The sequence below is a fragment of the Cnephaeus nilssonii genome (assembly GCF_951640355.1).
Source record: "Cnephaeus nilssonii genome assembly, chromosome: 12".
Lineage (NCBI taxonomy): Eukaryota > Metazoa > Chordata > Mammalia > Chiroptera > Vespertilionidae > Cnephaeus > Cnephaeus nilssonii.
The window spans coordinates 60,716,348-60,735,761 of record NC_137083.1 but is presented as its reverse complement, the minus strand read 5'-3'; the positions used below and the strand labels follow the sequence as shown (position 1 = coordinate 60,735,761).

The 19,414-nt window shown below is 58.0% G+C and overlaps 1 long non-coding RNA gene across 3 annotated transcripts in view; it reads right to left on the bottom strand.

Annotated features, from left to right (window-relative positions):
* Nucleotides 1-7,268: 7,268 nt before the first annotated feature.
* Nucleotides 7,269-19,414, bottom strand: part of LOC307108168 — a 185,377-nt gene continuing 173,231 nt past the window's right edge. Inside the window, exons 8-10 of one of the 3 annotated variants that reach the window (XR_013814285.1) lie at nucleotides 13,049-13,171; nucleotides 7,513-8,942; nucleotides 7,269-7,377 (exon numbers count right to left, since the gene is read on the bottom strand). This is a non-coding gene — a long non-coding RNA (uncharacterized lncRNA). Of the gene's footprint in view, nucleotides 7,378-7,512; nucleotides 8,943-13,048; nucleotides 13,172-19,414 lie in introns of those variants that run through there. The other 2 variants (XR_013814286.1, XR_013814287.1) reach the window with 2 other exon arrangements.

Sequence of the window (19,414 nt, the reverse complement as noted above, 5' to 3'; positions counted from 1 at the left end):
TAGAGCATATCTGTTGTGCCTGTTTACCCTTCTCCAAAAAGGGGACAACAATCCCTCGATGATGATTATAGCTTTCTAACTCATCAGGCATACGGCTTCCTAGTTATGCCTACAGAAGAGAAGACCTGGGATTCTCCACAGGGAACACCCATAAAAAGCACATGCAAACTTTAGGACGGGGCAGGGGCTCTGAGCAGATTTCCTTTCTAGTAGTTCATTCAGGTCACCGCTGGAAGTCGCTACCTTTCCCCAGTGAAAACGGAGAGAAATGGATTGGCTGAGACGTGGACGCAGCGGCCTGCACGGACCCTGCCACCGGCAGTGCAGGAGGACCCCTCCGTGGGCGTGGCGGGAACCGGAGGTGGGTAGCATGTGCTGTGACCCCGTCCCTCTGAGCCCAAGGATCTTAGTCCCGCAGAGAAGGGCGGAAAGTGAGCACCCACAGGACGTGTGTCCTGAGGTCCTGAAGGGGGCAGTGCAGAGAGCAACTACCAGCGCTGGGAGCCACGAGGAAGCCGTTTCCAGGCAGGTTCCCGGAGTGTCAGGAAGCTGGGCGAGCTCAGAAAACAGGCCCGAGGGGTGTGGCTGGAGAATCGGGGAGGATGGAGAAGGAAGAGCCCCAAGTGCGTGTGTTTTAGGAAGAATTGGTGGCAACACAGAAGCTGGGCTGGAAGTGAGGGGCGGGGCCGGAAAGCCAGGGAGGAGGCGATGAGGGCTCAGGCCGGTGGACCCGAGGGAGACAGTTCAAGAGCAGCGACAAGGCCTGGTGGGTGGGGACGGGGCAGAGGGCTCGGGAGGAGGAAAAGTCACCATTTAAGGGGTTCAGCTTTAACCAGGGGCAGAGAAGGGAGACCTGGCTTTGTGGGAAGGCAGCAGCATGGTTTGGGCCTATTATATGGAGACAGGTGTACAACAGCCGGGGACACCACCGAGGAGCCGCTGCAAACACAGAAATAAAGGGCCTGCCGCACCTGCTGCGGGCAGAGCTCTAGTTTGGGGGGCGTGGAGAGGGGGCGTGAGCACATGGCAGCGTGCTCGGAACCAGGGGTACGGTTCCTCGGGGAGCAGCAGCTGTGACAGCAGAAGGCAGTCGGGGGAAATAACCCTCACCCGGTGGGCGTGGGAGACAGAATTGTTGGCGACAAATTCCGAGTCAGAGCCGTGAGGTGCAAAGGGCTTTTCCGGGCACTGAGCAGGAGGGTCGGAGGGCAGGAGCGGGGCAGGGGAGGGGGGAGGCCCGAGTGTGGGCAAGCAGGTGGCATCCCTGACCTCCGGCCGTGTCACTTCTCCGGGTCAGAGAGGAAAGGGAAGGACAAGCCTGGATTCCGCCCGTGCCCTTCCGTTCTCCAGGATGTCGCAAGGAGACGGGACGGCGGGCGCCGGCAGCGGGCTGGCCCGGGCTAAGGCAGTAGCTGTGGGCAGACACAGCACTGGGACCTGGGGGGTGGGGGGGGCGGGGGCCGAGACAGCGCTCTCCGAAGCTTTCCACCCACCCCCCCCGCTTGGCCCTAGAAAACTCGGGGTTGTTTTCAACAGAAGGGTGCCCCTCTGCAGTAACGCAGGATGGCAGCTGGAGTGTAACCTCCCGTTTTCCTCGCCTCGCTTTCTGAACTGGACTGACACGTGTTAACGTGGTTCTGTCCTGGACAGAGAGCCTAGTTCCGGGTCAGCTTTCCTCACGCGCCGTGACAGACTGCATCCCGGCCCCGAGCCGGCACCGCCTCACCGACAATGATGGTCCGCACGGGGTGAGCCCCAGCCAGGCACGGAGGGGTGTTCGAGGGTGAGGCCACGTAAGTGAGAACCATCCCCCCACGGTCCTTTCTGAGGATCCGAGGCAGTCATTGAGTTTACCATTTTTTTCTAGGTATCTGCCGTCAAAGCAAACATCCCCACAAATTCTGTGGAATAGAACCAGTAACAATTGTTCATAGTTAACCATTTATTAGCATCATTACACATGTGATTCGGGGCAATGAAACAACTTAAAAACTAAAGAGAAGAAAGATCACCCTGGTAGGTCCGCTTTCTTGCTTCTAATTCATGATCCCAGAGGTCACAGAGGTCACCCATATATCTTCTCTGGCGAGTCAGCTGCTCGGTGCTCTTCCCCCATCATTATAACCGATTTCAGATGGTGCTAGAAAATTGTATTGACTCTGAACACCAAAAGAAATCAGTCATCCTCTAAGGGGTCACAGGAGGACGCGTGGGGCAGCAGGACCCAAAGATGAACGAATCTCCCGTAATTCAGCCCTTCAACCCGCGTGCGCGGAGCTGGTATTACAGGAAAAGCACCATGGGGGGCTTATCACACACGTGAGTCTGAGGGTCTAACAATGAGACGTCCTGGGTAACTAACTAGTTACATGGAACCGGTGGGGCGGGCTCTCACGCGGCTCTCTGCCTCAGGGCTGCCCGTCATTCCTCTGCTGCTGGTCGTGCGGGTGGTCTTCCCCAAGAACACTGATTTCAAATGGTGCTAGACAATCACTATTTAAATCTAAACCACCATATGAAACCAGCTTCCTGAGGAAGCTGTGTGATCTTTTGCCTTTGGAATGCGAGCACGTAAGAAAACCTAGGAAGGAAAACATTAAAGCCTGGTTGTGAGCTGTTACCTTGGGCTCTAAACGGAGCTTCAGCAGATCTCATCCCCGCAGATGCTGACATCACCCAACTGGGGGCGGGGCGTGCCCAGCAAAGGCCAGGTTACCACCTGCCCCAGCCTCTTCGCTCCTGGGGAGCCAAGGGAAACCCTCCAGCTGGTAAAGGAGCCAGAGGCCATGCTGGGGTCAGAACACCTGGGCGCAGGACCGCCAGAGGTCATCGTGGGGTCAGAACACCTGGGTGCAGGACCGCCAGAGGTCATCGTGGGGTCAGAACACCTGGATGCAGGACCGCCAGAGGTCATCGTGGGGTCAGAACACCTGGGGGTAGGACAGCCAGAGCCATCGTGGGGTCAGAACACCTGGGGGTAGGACCGCCAGAGGCCATGCTGGGTCAGAACACCTGGGGGTAGGACTGCCAGAGGTCATCGTGGGGTCAGAACACCTGGGGGCAGGACTGCCAAAGGCCATGCTGGGGTCAGAACACCTGGGGGTAGGACTGCCAGAGGTCATTGTGGGGTCAGAACACCTGGGGGCAGGACAGCCAGAGGTCATTGTGGGGTCAGAACACCTGGGCGCAGGACAGCCAGAGGTCATTGTGGGGTCAGAACACCTGGGCGCAGGACAGCCAGAGGTCATTGTGGGGTCAGAACACCTGGGCGCAGGACAGCCAGAGGTCATTGTGGGGTCAGAACACCTGGGCCCAGGACCCTCGGCCACTCTTCTGACCTGCAGAGTGACCGTAAGCAAGTCACACCTTCTCCAAGGCCTTGTTTCCCTACTACTCTTACGGGGGCTCTAATCACAAGAGCATATCCAGTCGTCAAGAACACGCATGCGACTAGGACAAGGCTGAACACTGTCTCCATGACAGCCCAGCAGGCTAGCCTGCTGCTTCCCGTTTCTACGCCGCCCTGTGGCGAGGCGGTCCAGGGCAGAATCCTGGTCAACCTTGTACAACCTTGGGTACGTGCCTCTAACTCTCGGCATCTCGGTCTCCTCGTGTGTAAAATCAGGGTAATAACAGTACCAATCACACAGAGTTGGTGTGAAAATTAACTGAAGCAGCTCGAATGCAAACATTCGGTAAGTGGTGGCTATGATGGCCGGAGTCCTGCCGGGTCTCCCTCAGCACGCCAGGCGCCAGGCGGCAGTCGGTGCTGTGGCCTTCTTCCGATGTTAAGTTGGGAGGTGAGTGTTTACGAGAAAAGGAATAGAGGCCAAACACAATGGCCATTTGAAAAAACATTTCCTGGGACAAAGTAAAGCCCAAGTCCCTTGAGGTGGATTGAGGAGCACAGCTCTACCGGGCAGGGGTGTAAAGGCAGGCGGCCGGCTGGGAGCACCTCCAGCACAGGACCCTCAGGCGGCCTTTGCTAGGAGACCGGCACCAGGAACTGCAATGACAGGTGAGCCCCTAGGAAATCGCCTGAGCAACAGGAAGTAAAAGTCAGCTTCTCCTCCGGTTACCGCACCGGTGTCATAGAGAGGGGGATTAAAAAATGACAAGCAAGAAGCACCTTCTCTTTCCTGCTTAAGACACGCAGGTGGGGGAAGTCCCTGTGCGTGCATGGCTCATGCCTCCCGGTGCTGGCGTGCTCCGCGCTGGGGCGGCCGTAGCTGAGGAAAATTCCGGCCAAGACGAGGCTGCGCATTTCACAGGCATCCAAGGTTTGATCAGCAAGATGACTGTGAAATGAAACATGGCATAACCTACAGCTCCAACCGCAGAGGAGGGGCATGAAAGCAGCCAGCGCAGAAGGTAGGAGGAGGTTCCTGTTTTCAAAATGGATTTTGCAGCCTCCTGCTGCCGCAGCACTGATGCCAGAGGGCCAGCAGAGGGCAGCACTAGCCCGCAAGCACAGCTTCCCTTCGGCCCTGGGAATCAGGTGGAGGGCAATTTACCATGAGCTGCAACCACAGGCGCCCTTCCCTGCACGGTAAAGCGGCACCTTCCACAGCACCTGAGGCGGCCTGTCATGAGGTCTTGGTTCCTGCAAACGGATGGTTCCAGGGAATGCTTTAGTCTTCCGCACAGGTGACCTGCCGCGGCCACGGAGTTCCTGCCTAACAGCGCCAAGGGCCTTAAAGCTCAAGGAGGCCTAGTGACTCAACCGTGCGATAAAGAAAAGTCTGTCCTGGCAAGTTACCGCCGACTGCGACTTCTCAGTTAATGATTACAGCGCCACGGAGGAACTTGAAGGCCACGCTATCAGCAGGCGGGCTGGCAATGCCTAGATCTGTGACCCAGAACAAACCGTGCTCACGGGTGTGATCTTTCAGCCAAGTGCGACCCAGCGTGTGCTGCCGTGAGGACGCTCACACACGTCAAGGTCCCCCCAGAACAGGGACATACATACCTTGTTGGGAAGAGTCTGGAGGGTCGAGGTTGAAATTCAACAGGATCTTGACCAGGAAGAGAAAAGCCATGGTTAGAGTCAATCGCGTCTTACGACAGAAAAATACATCTGAAATAGTCTAGCTGCGACGTACCAATGGGCAGGGAGACCTATCAGGGTAAACTTAACATCCGAATCACCATTCTGGAATACTTACATGCTGTTATAAAACAACAGCACGTTTCCAAGACTGTCGGACCCCGAGGAGGAGGAGAGGGCCTGGGGTCGGAGAGGGCGCCGTCTCCTGGGAGCTTTGCAGCATCTGGACACGTGTCTGGGGCGGGTCACGCAGGCTGCTGCGAAGTCGTCCTTCGATGGACCTCCTCCTGACGATAAACCGCCTCTGTGCCCGCCCTTCCTCCTGCTGTCCCTCCTCAGGGACGCGGGAGCTCGGTGGTCTCTGCGACCGCCCGCAGCCTCCGGCGTCTAGACTCGTGGGCGTGACGTCCCGGTGGTCAGCCAGGGCATGAGGAGCTCTGGTCCAGAAAACAGCGGGTTCGCGGTCAGGCTTCTCCACTAGGAGGGTGCACGTTCGGCTTCCCGCAGACATCCCTGCCTCGCCCTGGAGCCGAGCCTTCTGCCGTCCAGGTGCAGGACCGAGGCCTCTGCCGGACCTGTCTCAGGGCAGAGCGCAGCAGCCAGGGGGCCGCTTCCCTGGGGAGCCTCTGCTGTGGACGAGTCCAGGGCCGACCCTCAGCGGGACAGCCCGTCACAGGGCCCCGCCCCCGGAAGGAGGCTCCCCAGCCTCCTTTAGTACCGCCAAGGCCTCGGGAGCTGCCTGTCAACCGCTGCTGGGGCTCAAACCTACCGATCACGGCTCCCCCTCCCCCTCGCCTTCCCCCTGAGCACCCGCTTGTCTGGGTTCCTGTGCTTACTGGGTGCTGCCTTCTTAACGCCAAGGGCGACGCAGTGACCTATCGTCAGTGGCACAAGCAGACGGAACAGAGAGCGGCATGAGGACGCGTTGGGATCAGAAGGACCTGGGTTCAAACGCTCCCCGTCACTTGTCACGCAGCCTGGGGCAGTTCCCTCGTTGACAACCTGGGAACAGCAATTCTCAGAGCCGTGGACCTGCACCTCACTCACCCACAACACACGGTGCACAGGTGACTTCAGGAACAGCGCCGCCAGTACCTGGGGTAAAGGTCGAGTACGGACACCAGTAGGTTAAAGCTGGTGTGAAAGACGAGTGCTGGGCGTCGGTGCCCAGAGGCTGGGTCTGGGCTGCTCTGGGGGGAGCGCGTGGCTCCTGAGCCACAGGCGTCGCAACCGGGAGTCAGGCGCCTGCAGAGGACAAACAGGCTCTGAAACGGTGAGGACGTCCCCACCCTTTCCCTCTGCTCTCCCGCCCCTGATGGATGCAGAGTTCACGACGGGGCGCGGACGGGCTCGGAGGGCACAGAGCAAACAAGGCAGGTGAGTGCGGTGTGCGTGATACACACACGGAGGAGCCAGGCTCCGCGGGAAAGCAGCACGAAGCCCGGCCTGCGTGTCCGCACAGGGAGGGGGCGCGGGGACCATCGCAGCCACGCTGCTCAGCACAGCCACGTCTCCAAGCTACTGACAACGTCGTCTCAGTGAGTCGGCTCACACTCACACTCACTCACACTCACACTCACCGGCTGCCCCTGGAGCCAGCGCGGAGCTGGGAGCTGCCGGAAACGCGTGCATGAGGGGCGTGGGTACACCTGCCTGCGGCCTTACAATCTAACCGTGGGATGGCGTCTAATACACGGAACAGGTCCGTGATGGAGTGCCTCACTCTGACCGAGTGACGACGGTCATTCAGGGCCAGATGAGCTTGGGGCAGGCTGACTAGGTGGTGGGGCGAGCTTTGCAGAGGACGGGCCTGAGCTGGGCTCCACAGGGGTGGCCTGGGCAGGTGGCAAGAAGGGAGGGGACAGGGAGGGGCAGGGACGTCGTGTGGAATGTGGCAGGCAGGCGCAGCTCAGTGAGAAGGGGGGGGAAGCCACTGAATTTGGCAAATGGGACCTTTGGGAGGTTAGATGGTGAGAGATTGGAATAACAAGACTGCAGAAGGGGTGTGAGAGCTCACGTATGTACACCCCACCACACACACACACACGGGGCAAGCTGAGACCAGGACGGCAGGAGGTGAGAAGCATGAAGTTTATGAAGGGCAGAAGAAACATCTGCTAAGACCTACTATGCGGGAAGCCATGTGCTGGGGTCACTAACGTGAACAAGATAGGGCACCAGTCCGCATGAAGTGGGCAGGGCAGCAGGGGAAAGACAAGTAAACAGACGTTATCATGACAACGGGACAGACCCTAGGAGGGGAAACTGAGGCTACGGGGCCCACGGGTGAGGCACCAGACTCTGGGGTCAGGAGCAGCTTTCCCAAGGGCCTGCTCCCCGCACCCACAGGGGGTGGGCAAGGGCCTGCTCCCCGCAACCACAGGGGGTGGGCAAGGGCCTGCTCCCCGCACCCACAGGGGGTGGGCAAGGCCTGCTCCCCGCACCCACAGGGGGTGGGCAAGGGCCTGCTCCCCGCACCCACAGGGGGTGGGCAAGTAGACCGACGGGGTGGGCAGTTGCTTCTGGTCCCGAGGGGCTGGGAGCCTTGGGGACTAGCGTGCACAGGCACCCGTTTGACTGAGACGGAGAGAGGTGATTCAGTGACAGCCTGTGGAATGCCCTCCGCCCAGCAAGAGCCCCCCCCCCTTCCCAGACCCCAACGCCTGTGGAGGCCACAGGGGGCTGGCCAGGTCCCCGGGGGCGGACACGCGCTCACTGGCGGTGAAACAGGCACGACTGTCACGTGCACAGCAGGCCCAGCCTGACCAGAACGTGGGGCTCCCACGCTGTCCCCCCCCCCCCCGCCCCACGGGAAGGCGTTAGTTAACACAGCGTCGCCGAGGAAAGGAGCCGCGGCGGCGGGGGAGGCCGTGCTGAAGAAGAAAACAACACACGCTTTCTATTTCACTGTCCAGCTTTCTGTGTAATTTTCTGTGAGGAACATTTTACCCGTGACTTAAACGTGAGACATTTGCTAGATTAGAAAAGCAAGCACACAGACACATAACAAAGCACAATCTTTCTAAGCTGAGGCGGGTTTAGTGACCCCCCCCCCCCCCCCCGAGGCCCCCTCTCACCAGGCAGAGCCAAGGGGTGTTCGTTCCTGTGATGTGTGGGAGCCACGGGACTGTGGCCTCCGCCCGGGAAGAGAGGCCTGGGAGCGGCCCACAGTCCTCCTCCTCGGCTGTTCTTACAACCCACGGCCTGCCGTGGGGAAGGCGGTGCGGCCGACGGGCGGAAACCCGGCTCCTTATCTCCACAACCACGTCGCAGGCAAACACAGGGGATTCTCCCTCCACGGGGGTGGGACCAGGGGGCGTGCCACCGCTTACACCAGGTTGGAGGGACAGTCCTCCCAGGAGTCACTGGAGATGCTTCCCTTGATACCGACGTCCCCGGGGGAAAGACGCTGTGTAGTAACTGTGCCGCCAACGTGACAAGGCGGCAGGCCAGCTGCGGCCGGGCACCTGGGGGGAGGGCACGGGCCGGCTCCCGGCAGGACCTGGGCAAAGCCTCTTTCCGGGACGGGCCTTTCCTGCGCAGGTGAAGGACTTCATCTCCGGGCGCAGGCGGCTGTTCTTAGGTCAGTAAGGCGCCCTGCGTGCCCCCTTGTCTGGCCCCTGAGGACAGTGCAGGTGGCGTGGGGTCCAGAGGAGAACCATCAGGACTGGGTGGGGGGGGCCTCAGCCAGGCAGGAAGAGGGCTGGCTCCTGCTGTCCCGAAGGCTCCGCCCGCTTCCCTGTCCCGGCTGTCGCTGCCCTTTTCGTCCAGAGCATCTTCTAGAGGCTGCGTCTCCTCAGGGCCCAGAGGAACAGCGTGTTCTCAGAACATTGCTCAACTCTCCCTCCTGTGGGAAGGGTTCAGCTTGTTTGTTAAGAACCAGTGTGGCTCCCATCTGGAAAGGGGCGGGGGGGGGGGGGGGGGGGGGGAGACATCAAACCCCGTGATCGGGCAAACACAGAGATGCTATGCCTCCTGTTTGTGCCCGGAGCTCACAGTCACCACACCGACCACGGGCATGTGGAAGCAGCCACCTCAGCAAATAACTAACTGGCTTGTTTCCTTTTGTGTGAGTGAGCCTCTCCCTGACCCACGTCATTTTTTAACTTCCTCAAAGGGCACGTGGCCTCTCGCAGCCTGGAGGTTTGCACAAGGGGCCGTGCTGCCAGAGGGGCCCGGACAGGCCTCCCCTCCCACCCCGGTGTGTGGCAGACCCGGGCCCAGGGTCGCCTCTTCAGCCCTGGAACAAGCAAGCTGTGTTTCACAGCCTTGCCTCTGCTCTAAAGTAAGACGATTCTGAAACACACTGTGGAGCGTCAGGCTGGTTTAAGCTCCGGACCTCACCTAAGGGGTTCTAGTCACCAGCCCGTGTGTGGACAGCAACCTGCCGAGAGGGAAACATTCTCAATCATTCAAAACCAGCAAGAATGTTGGCTCCGACTTCAGAGGGCACACACCGGGCCCGGGCGGGAGCTCTTGCCGCCGCCTGCCGTTAACCCGTCCGCGCCTGCGTGCTGCCGGGTGCCTGGGCGGGCTTCGTGCTCGATGCCGGCACCGCGGTACTGTTCACGCCCTTTCCTAAAGGCCGGGCGTATCCAGCTGGCTGCTGATCCCTCGGGAGGGTCACCAGGACTGACTGTTTTTGCAAATTCTATCCAAAAGCAGGTTAGCTCTCCTACCCCACACAAGTCAAAAAATAAAGAATAAAGCTTCCCTCTTTCTAAGATCCTCTCTCCCCAAACTGCCCTCCCAAACTCCAGTGAGTCTCTGGGCTAGCGTGGCTTCTAGAATCAACTGACCTCGGACTGCCAAATGCGTTTCGATTCAGGCCTCACTGGTCTGGAATCATAAAGATGTCAGGCCCCGAAATGGCTCTGGTTCTGGTAGAATCTGCCTCCGTTCTTATGCCTCAGAAACTAGGGCACATTTTGACCGTCAGTACTTTTGTGTGGCTGACTTTCCATCCATACAGAGCTCAGGAAAAGCAAACAGGAAGCTGAAGGAGAAAGCCCACCTCCAGGGTGCAGGTCGCAGCGTATCTGACAACTCAGAGATCCCCGGACTTCAGGCAACCTCCCCGCCCCGGGTGGCCACAGGGCACACACCCGGAGCGCGGGACGGCTACCCCGAGAAAATGACGGCTCTGCCTGCAGGGATTCCTCAGCTCCACAGAATTAACTGGGCACACAATGTGTGGGAAGACCTTTTGCTGTGGTTAATCCTCACAGGAGAACATTTTCCACTGATTTTTAGAGGGAGTGGCAGGGAGGGGCTGACGATGATGTGAGAGACACACATAGATTGGTTGCCTTGCCTCCTGCATGCGCCCCATCGAGCCTGCAACCGAGGTACGTGCCCTTGACTGGAATCGAACCCGGGACCCTTCAGCCCGAGGGCCGATGCTCTACCCACTGAGCCAAACCAGCTAGGGCTAAACTTTTTTTAAGTTAAAAAATTCCGTGCTCAAAAAGCAAGACCGTGATTCTACTCTCTCCAATTCTGCAAGCTGGCCGGGTGACACACGATTAACGCCCCCTCCAGCCTCTGCCTTCAGGCCCCTGACTAACGGTCACCAGACGCTCCAGCGGCCTCGTGGGCGCTGCGTGAGCTGCGGCGTTTCCCAAGAGCTCTGTTCAGCTGTGGAAGTGCAGAGCGCCTCTGGTTTTGTTTTCTTGGAGAATCCTGGTCAGCTGAAGCGATGACTTGCTGCTGAGACTTGCCTGCCTTTTGCTACTTGATAAAAGGCTTATTCTGCGGGGCACGGAGAGGTGGTGGCCAGCTGGTTTTCCAGACTGAGGTCACCGCTATTCACGGGTGTAGTCAACAAGCCAGGCTTTCTTTTTTCTTTTAAAAACCTCCTTTCAAAAGCACACCACATTTTGTCCTCTCTGGAAATGAAATACAAGCAGCACTGTTTTTAAACACAGCATCCATCAGAGCACCTATGGATTAAAAAAACTTAAAAAACCCTCCCCTCATTGGCTCATTTCCTAGAGTATCAACAGCTTAGCTATCTCTCCGTATCGTTTTATTGCTTACGCTCTCTTAATTCACAGGCCAGAGAGAACCTTAGCATCTGAGAGCTCCTCACTCAGTTTCTAAAGACTCCCCTAAGTGGGTGTGTAAGTAAAGCAGCCACGGCCGTCACTGCGATGGCGAGAGGAGAGGCTCTGTCTTGGCCACAGCCGCCAGCCAGAGCCTGCCATTGGGGCGCCCTCCTTCTGGCTCTCCAAGTGGCTTCGCTTCACTTCCTCACCAGCGTGGTGGCCCCGCGCTGCAGGAGAGCCCCATCCCTTTGCTCTCGCCGCGGCGCCGAGGGCCGCCCGAGCCGGCCTCACCAGGGCACGGTTCCCAGGGCAGTGACTCAGCTCTGGCGGCCACCTGCTGCGTGGGCGCTGCCACCTCCCGGGTCAGCACCAGTCTCGAGGGCAGAGGCACCGAACTGAATGGGCCCGAAGGACCCACAGCTCCGGGCCAGGCCAAGGGCAGCCCCGAGGAAAAGGCCTTGTTTACGAAAGACCAGCCCTCACAGGCAAGGCAGGAGGGGGCGTCGGGCACGGGGTCCCGCACGCCGGGGTCACCCCATGAGCCCCAGGGCTGTGACATACAGTGACGGCGGGGCCCAAGGGCAGCTCCCACTTTCAACACCTCTTGGATCACGTCACCATGGTTTTCAAAAGTAAAGGAGCCCACTGCCCACAAGACACACGGGTGCCTGGGAGGCCTCTCCCGCAGGGCACGCCGAGCCTTCAGGGCCGCCTCTCCACCCCTGCATACGCCCGCGGCTCCAGCCGCCAGGAGCCCCCCACTGCCCTGCTCTGCTGGCGCCAGCGGTCACCGGCTCCGAGCTGCTCCGCGTGGGACTCTCTCTGCCATTTCACAGGCACAAACCCTTTAAGGGGGAGCGGCAGCTCAGTCTGGGCTGAATTTTGAAGGAAGAGAAGCGGTTTAAAGGAGGAACAGTGAGACCCGGGCGGGGATGGGGAGTGTTTCAGGGAGCCTGGGTGCTAACTAACCCTCCTGGCGCATCCTCCTCACTACCCAGAGGCAGGGCTTCCCGGCGGGGTGGGCACGTGAGGCCGGGGGTGGCCAGGCCTTATCTCGAGGGGTGAGTCCCTGTGGAGCAGGAAGTGGAACTTGGTCCCGTGTGAGAGCCGCCGGCAGGACTGCCTGGGTCAGGAGGCGTGGAGGCGCGAGGCACTCACACACATCCTCCTGTTTAATCGCCACCCCGCTCTGGAGCCCTTTTTTGGCCCCTGACCACACGCTGCCTGGTGACGGGCTCATCCCTGCTCTCTCGTGACCTCCCGTGTCGCACCCAGCTGGACCACCAGCTCCCGGCAGGCACAAGGCAATGCCTTCTTCTTGGACGGCTTCACAGGGACCCACAGGTATCACGCGTCTTAGTTGAAATTTTAGGTGCACTTTTGCCACGCGGCCTCAGCAAAATAATTCCTGAGTTCGAGAACGTGGATGGCACTCAGGGCATCTGGAAAGTGGTATGAGCCCCGTGGCTGGGTGGTGGTGAGGAGGCCCCGGCCTGCAGGCTGAGGACCTGGCCTCTCCTGTAACGGAGTTCTGAGTGAGGAGATGGTACCACTGAAGCGCATTTAAGAAGATTCACTTGCCAGTCGGATGGGCTGAGCGGAGACAACAGTACAAAGGAGAGTGACAGCCCTACGCCTGAGGGCCATCCATCAGAGCTCAAAAAAGGCTCTGAGTCTTATCATTTCCAGAGAGGAAACCTGGAGATGCGGGCCTCTGCCTGGCTTTATTCTCCCTCCCTCTCCTCCTCCTCTGTCAGTGAGCAGCAGTGACTGCCAGACGCTGCGACCCAGAGGTAAAAGTCCCCTCTCAAGTCACTGGTCTTGTGGGAGAGGAAGGAAAGGCCGGTTACGATGCGGTGTGTCATGTCCCTTCACATTCCCTCCCTTTCCTGTCACATGGTATTATCATATCACATGATCTCATTTAAGGCAGAGGGCTTCCTGGGGGTGATACCTGAGATGAGGCAGAGAGCGAGCAGGTGTCGGCAGGGGGCAGACAAGGAGGAGAGACGCATCTGCAGAGATGCCATCCAGGCAGGGGACTGGCCTCGGGGTCTTCTCAGCGCAGCGCTGGAACCTGGAAAAGACAATCAGATCTACACGTTAGAAAGTCAGTCTGGAGGCCGCGGGGAAGCTTGCTGGAAGACAGTCACTCTTGAGCCTAAAGGGGGCAGAGTACAGATTAGACAGATGCCAAAGCCCCGGAGATGGACTTACATGTGTAGTGAGAGAGTGACTGAGAAGTCTTTGTAAAAGACCTTTAAAAATATAGTTCAGCCCTAGCCAGTTTTGCTCAGTGGATAGAGCGTCGGCCTGCGGACTGAAGGGTCCTGGGTTCGTTCCAGTCAGGGCACATGCCCAGGTTGTGGGCTTGATCCCCCGTAGGGGGCATGGAGGAGGCAGCCAATCAATGACTTAATCATTGATGTTTTCATCTCTCCCCCCCTCTCCCTTCCTCTGTAAAATAAATAAAAATATGTTTAAAAACATATCCTATATAATAAAAGGCTAATAAGCAAATTGTCCCCTTGACTGAGAGTTCAACCTGGAGTTCGACCAGGGGGCGGGGCCAGCCAACTGCCAGCGGCCCCTCCCTCCCGGCCGGCACCATTCCTGATCGACCCCCTTCCCTCGGATCAGGGGTGGGCCCGGCCGGACCCCACCCGTGCATGAATTCATGCACCAGGCCTCTAGTACTAGTATCTATATAGTGCACAGAGAGGATCCAGCAACAGGTCACACATGCACTGCCTGGCACTGGCCACAAGGTGGCAGCCTCATACAGCCATTCCTGCGGCCCAGCCCCACCAGGCGAGGGAGAGAATTTCCAGGTTTGTTTGAAAGACACTGGGAGCACTTGGTTTGGACCACAGAAGTGGCCGGCCTTTTCTAGTTTTTTGAGCTAACAATGTTGAGTGGTAAAGGACATTTACCATCCTCACAGTTCAGTTCACTGTAAAACTGATGTAAGACGTTTTACCTATTCAGGGTGGTTCCCCCTTTTAACTCAGAAATCTCACACAAGTTCAGGTTTGTGACTTGCAAGATAATCAGCATCACTTGATCTGCCCTAGCCCTGGCTTCCTACTCCCAGACTGCTCACCTGTTTAGCCCCCGATTCTTAGATGCCCCTTACCTGCCCACTCCCCAGGTGGCGGGAACCACCCCGACCTCCGAGAAGGGAGCTCTCCACCAGCAGGTCAGAACCACCGAGCAGATTCTGAGGAGACAGCTCTCCCCCCCACAAACGCATGTTTCTCCAGGGAAGGCATGAGATACCAGCCAGTGGGGGGCCGGGGCTAGGGGCGGGGGGCAGCGTGGACACTGGTGTTCCTACCTCTCCGGGGCTATTTCCACATGAGTCAGAGAGCCTGAACCAGTGCAGGTTGAGAGTGGAAGTCTCGGTGAAAGAGTGTTCGTCAGGGAGAACCAGCTGGTCAGGAGCTCGGCTGCCCGAGTCTGACAGGGCCCCCGAAAGTGCAGGACACCCGGCTGGTGCTGCCTGGGAGGCCGACTCCGGGCCAGCGAGCTGCCTACCTGAGGCGTGTCCACCGCGCAGCCATCCCGGGGAGATGTGTTCCACGTGGGGCCCAGAGCAGCCGCTTTCTCTGGGGAGGCCGGGACTGCCGTGCGAGCATCGGGAGGTGCCCTGGAGCCCCGCGCCACAGTCGGAAGGGCCTCGAGAACCCATCCCGACCCCTCGGCTTCCCTGGTCCAGCCACGCGCTCTGACTTTGCCACTCGGAGGCAAAGCCGCCCAGGAGGTAGGAGACAGGGTAACAGACTGTCACCGGGAATGCAGGCTGTGATTCATCCCAGGAAAGGCCAATCCCTTGGCGGGCACTTCACGGGGATTAACCCATTCCGGTCGTGGCGCAGCCCTGAGGGTGCTGTCACCATTCCCATCCCGTGGATGGGACTGAAGCACAAAGGCAGGAAGTAGCTGCCATGTGCCCAGCGGCTCACAGCCAGTGAGGGGCCGCTGGGACTCAGAGCCTTAGCTGCACACGTGCCTCACCTCAATGGGAGGAAGAGGGGCCCGGGGACGGCCCCGGTCACGGGGACTCACGGGTGGGGGGTGTCCCGGGGGAGGGGGAGTGGAGGAAGAGACAAGAGGCTGGCTTCCCAACCCCACCCCCGGCCTTCGTCCACACCCGCCGGGGTTGGCAGCACTGGCTTGGACGGCCAGCAGGCACTTCAAACACAACCATGACCTGAAGTTGTCCAGAGGGGGTAAACCCTGTGTCCAAGTGGCTTAGCACTGTCCCCTCAGCCTGCAAAGGCGAGTCTAGAGAGAGCTGATCATCCCAGGCCGACTCCCTTCCATTTACCACGTCTCTAAAATTGTACCCACGTTTGCAGGTGATTTAACATTGACAGTGGTTTAAACTGGTGCACCCCAAATGATAAGACCCTAATCGTAGAGGTCACATGGTTCTCAACAGCAGAACTTCCATGCGTGCTTGGATCCCCTAATACAGGAGACACAGTGAAGTGTGTCCTCACGCCCCTTTCCAGGAAAACCAGCTGGTCCCCAGGCCAAGGGGCCTCTCGGGGGCCCTCACAGGAACACCACGCATGTGAGCTGAATCGTGTGGGTTTCAAAGCTACTCCATCAAATCAGCTACTCACCAGTCCCCACGAGTCTGCAGAAGCAAAATGTGTCTACACTGACTTGGAGCGAATGAGCATACAGCTGACTCTCCCTGGGAGCCACTGGGTCGGGGAAAACCAACATTTCTGAGCAGCCCTGACGGCTAAAAATACCCTCACTTCTCCTTTCACCGTCTGGTCACGTCTGGTCACGGCCCCAGACGCAAGCTCAGCACAGCCGGGTCCCAGCACCGGTTCAGCTCTGTCTACCTCCACTTGCCACTGGATAGAGACAGGGCACAGACACAGCCACGGTTAGGGCACAATAGCAACCTACTCTGAAACAGCTGCTGAAGGGAGCTGCTTCAGACTGGCATCTCAGGAGAACTTTGAAAGTAGAGTCCTTTTTTTATTTAAAAAAATTTTTAATCCTCACCGAGGATATTTTGAAAATTGATTTTAGAGAGAGGAAGGAAGAGAGGAAGAGAAAGGGGGGAGAGAGAGAGAGAGAGAGAGAGAGAGAGAGAGAGAGAGAGAGAGAGAGATATGAATGTGAGAGAGAAACATCGATTGGTTGTCTCCGAAGGCACCCTGAGTGGGAATCAAATCCACAACCTTTCTGGTGTACGGACGATGCTCTAACCAGGGAGCCACCCGGCCAGGGCAGTAGAGTCCTTTTTAGAAAAAGCACTACTTCAACTACATAATGGGCACAACTGTGCACCCAGAGCCCCAGCTACCTGTGGGCACAGCATTCCTAATGACACCCAGCACGTAAGATCGCATGGAGGGAGACTTCTTCGTAACATGCCTGTGGGCAAGCCGCTCTGACCTCCTGCAGCTTCAAAGACACCCTCATTGCATAACCAGCCCCGAAAAAACAGCCTCTCCCGCCAGCAGCTTCCCGCACCGCCTGCCCCTGCAGGCAGTAAAAGATGAGGAGGTGATCCTTCTAACCACGCTGAGTACACAACAGCAAGCTCTCTCTTCCTTCTAAGTTCGAAGTTCATTTCTTCTAAAATGAGGTGAGAGGTGGTGCATGGAGAGTGCAGAGAAAGAGGGGGGACGTGGTGGCTCCCCCGCCCCCCCCCCGCCCCCCTCCCGTGTCCGGTCTCAGCAGGACACAGCCTGCGGCCACCTTGCCAGCCGGCCCCTTTTCCTTCCCAAACTTGAGGGGTCCTGACATCAGAAAGAGCCCGAGGACGGCCCCGAGGGGGCAGGTCCCCTTCGAGCAGTGGGAGACCTTCCAGAACCTCCCGGGCCCAACCACGCAGGTTTCACTTTTCAGCGTCAACCGAGATGTTTGTTTTTCAATCCGACTCCCTGTGCTCACCTCGTCCTTTGGCTCCAGGGCGTGTCTGAGTGGCCCACAGCAGAGCGAGTCGGGCATCTGCTTTAAAGCCATCGCCCTGGAGTCACTATACAGCCCTGGGACGCGTGCAAGCTTTCTGGTACCTGAAATGACGACGGGTTACAGGCTCACTGAGATCTGCTTTCATCTTATGTCCTTGTTTACTCCCTCCGCAGGTGACACAGGAAGAGGGCAGTGGCAGGCAGCCTCTGGGACGCCCTGGGCTGGGGACACCCACAGGGTTATCAAGAGCTTCCTTGGATTTCCGAGGAGGGCGCCTTCCAGAGCAGGGGAGGACCAACTGACGGCCTGGGAGGGCCACACCTGCTTGCGGCTCCCACATCCTGGGCCACCCCTGCCTTCTCCATCCTCAGAGCTGACTTCATTCCCCACTCCAGAGCCATTCTTTAAAATGTTCTTATTGATTTAAGGGAGAGAGATGGAAACATCAATGATGACCGAGAATCACCAATCGATCGCTTGCCTCCTGCACGCCCCCTGCTGGGGATTGAGCCCACAATCCGGGCATGTGCCCTGACCGGGAATCTCCCGATTCATGGGTGAGAACGCTCAACCACTGAGCCACGCTAGCCTGGCCCAGAGCCTTTTAATGTGCTGTTGTCTATGTGGGCAACGCTCACTCCAACTCCTCCTCCCACAGTTCCTCCTCATCTTGCAGCTCTCACCCTGGGAATCGCCCCTCATCGAACCTCCCGGGAGGAAGGCAGCTTACCCCAGAGCACCTGTTCCCTCGCAGCACGTACCCCGACTTCTCACCAGCTGCTTTCTGTGCATTCACGTAGGTCCCGTGATGACAGAGGTCATGTCTGTTTTTTTCATCACTATCATCATCTCAGTGCTAACCAGTGGGTGGCACACAGTAGGTGCTCAAGAAATGTATGCTGAGTGAATGAATGAACGATGACATTAGCCTGGGTGGACCTCCCTGAGTTGCTCTGACCTCTGAATGTCCTGTGGAAGGCACCTCTAATCGCATCTCCATCTCTTCCTGACCTTGACCCCACCCAATAAAAACATAATAAATGCTGGTATATCGTCTTACTGCCAACAACCAGGTGCAGATAACTGACACTCGACTCACTGGAGGGATTTATGAAACTAGTCTAAGATTCTATTGTGGTAGCATAATTAACTTCTCTCTGAAATTAAAAATTCCTCCCTTCGAGCCCTAGCCGGTTTGGCTCATAGAGCGTCAGCCTTCGGACTGAAGGGTCCTAGGTTTGACTCCACATGCCCGGGTTGTGGGCTTGATCCCCAGTAGGAGGCATGCAGGAGGCAGCCGATCAATGATTCTCTCTCATCATTGATGTTTCTATCTCTCTCTCCTTCTCCTTTCCTCTCTGAAATCCTTCAACCTATCTATCTATCTATCTATCTATCTAAAATTCCTCCCTTCGACAACATTGCCAGGAGTACCTAGAACAGAGCAGGGCTGAATATTAAACTCTGAATTTTTAAAGTTTAGGAAATGCTGCCCCAAATCTCTCTCTCCGTCCTCTGATGACACTGTATTCCTTGGGCCACCTGCTTGTGGAAAGGATCCCCCGTCCAGGGGCTTGTTCACCTACAGCTCTGTGTGCTGCTGGCTCACTTCCTCCCACCCCCACCCAGGGCTGTGGAGAACACCCCACTCTGCTATCGGCATCTGTTCAACTGCTTCATTACACAGCCCTTCCCGCCTTCCCGGCCAACAACCTCTCCACAGCCTCTGACTGGCCAACCCAGCCGGCCCCCCACTCACACCCTCATGCCCGGCGCACACACCTCCAACTCCCCTAACGCACCAAGATCTTACTTATTCAATCTGCTCATGGACTTTACCTGAACCGCCACGGTTCTCCCCTTTCCCAAAAGCTCTCCCCCCCAAACAGGAAGGGCAGCAGGCAGCCTGGCTGAGTCTAAAAGGTTCCCTCTGTCAACAACCTGGAACTTGGAGAGGACCCACCGCAAGCCAGCGTAAGGCTTTCACTGGCAACGTGGGGACGGGCGAGAAACGAAGATCTGCCCATTCTTCCGCTGGCTCTAGGTGGTCAGGACAAGAATGACACACTTCTGTGATGGATCCTACTACCCCTTTTACAGACTGGCCTTGGCCTATTCTCAGGGTCCGAGAGCACGGGACCTGGGTCAGAAGACCTACGCTCAAGTCCTGGCTTTACCTCTTAACCGTACCTGCACCGGGCGAGCTGCTGTTGGCACGTCGGTGCCGTGGGATCCAGGCTCCATCTCCCAGAGCTGCTGTGAGGACTCAGTAAGGTGATGCATGCGAAAGTGCCTCCTAAACTGTCAACACCAGACACTGTGCTACTAGTTTCCACGTCGTTTCTACCGCTCGCTCTCTCTCAAACATGTGTCA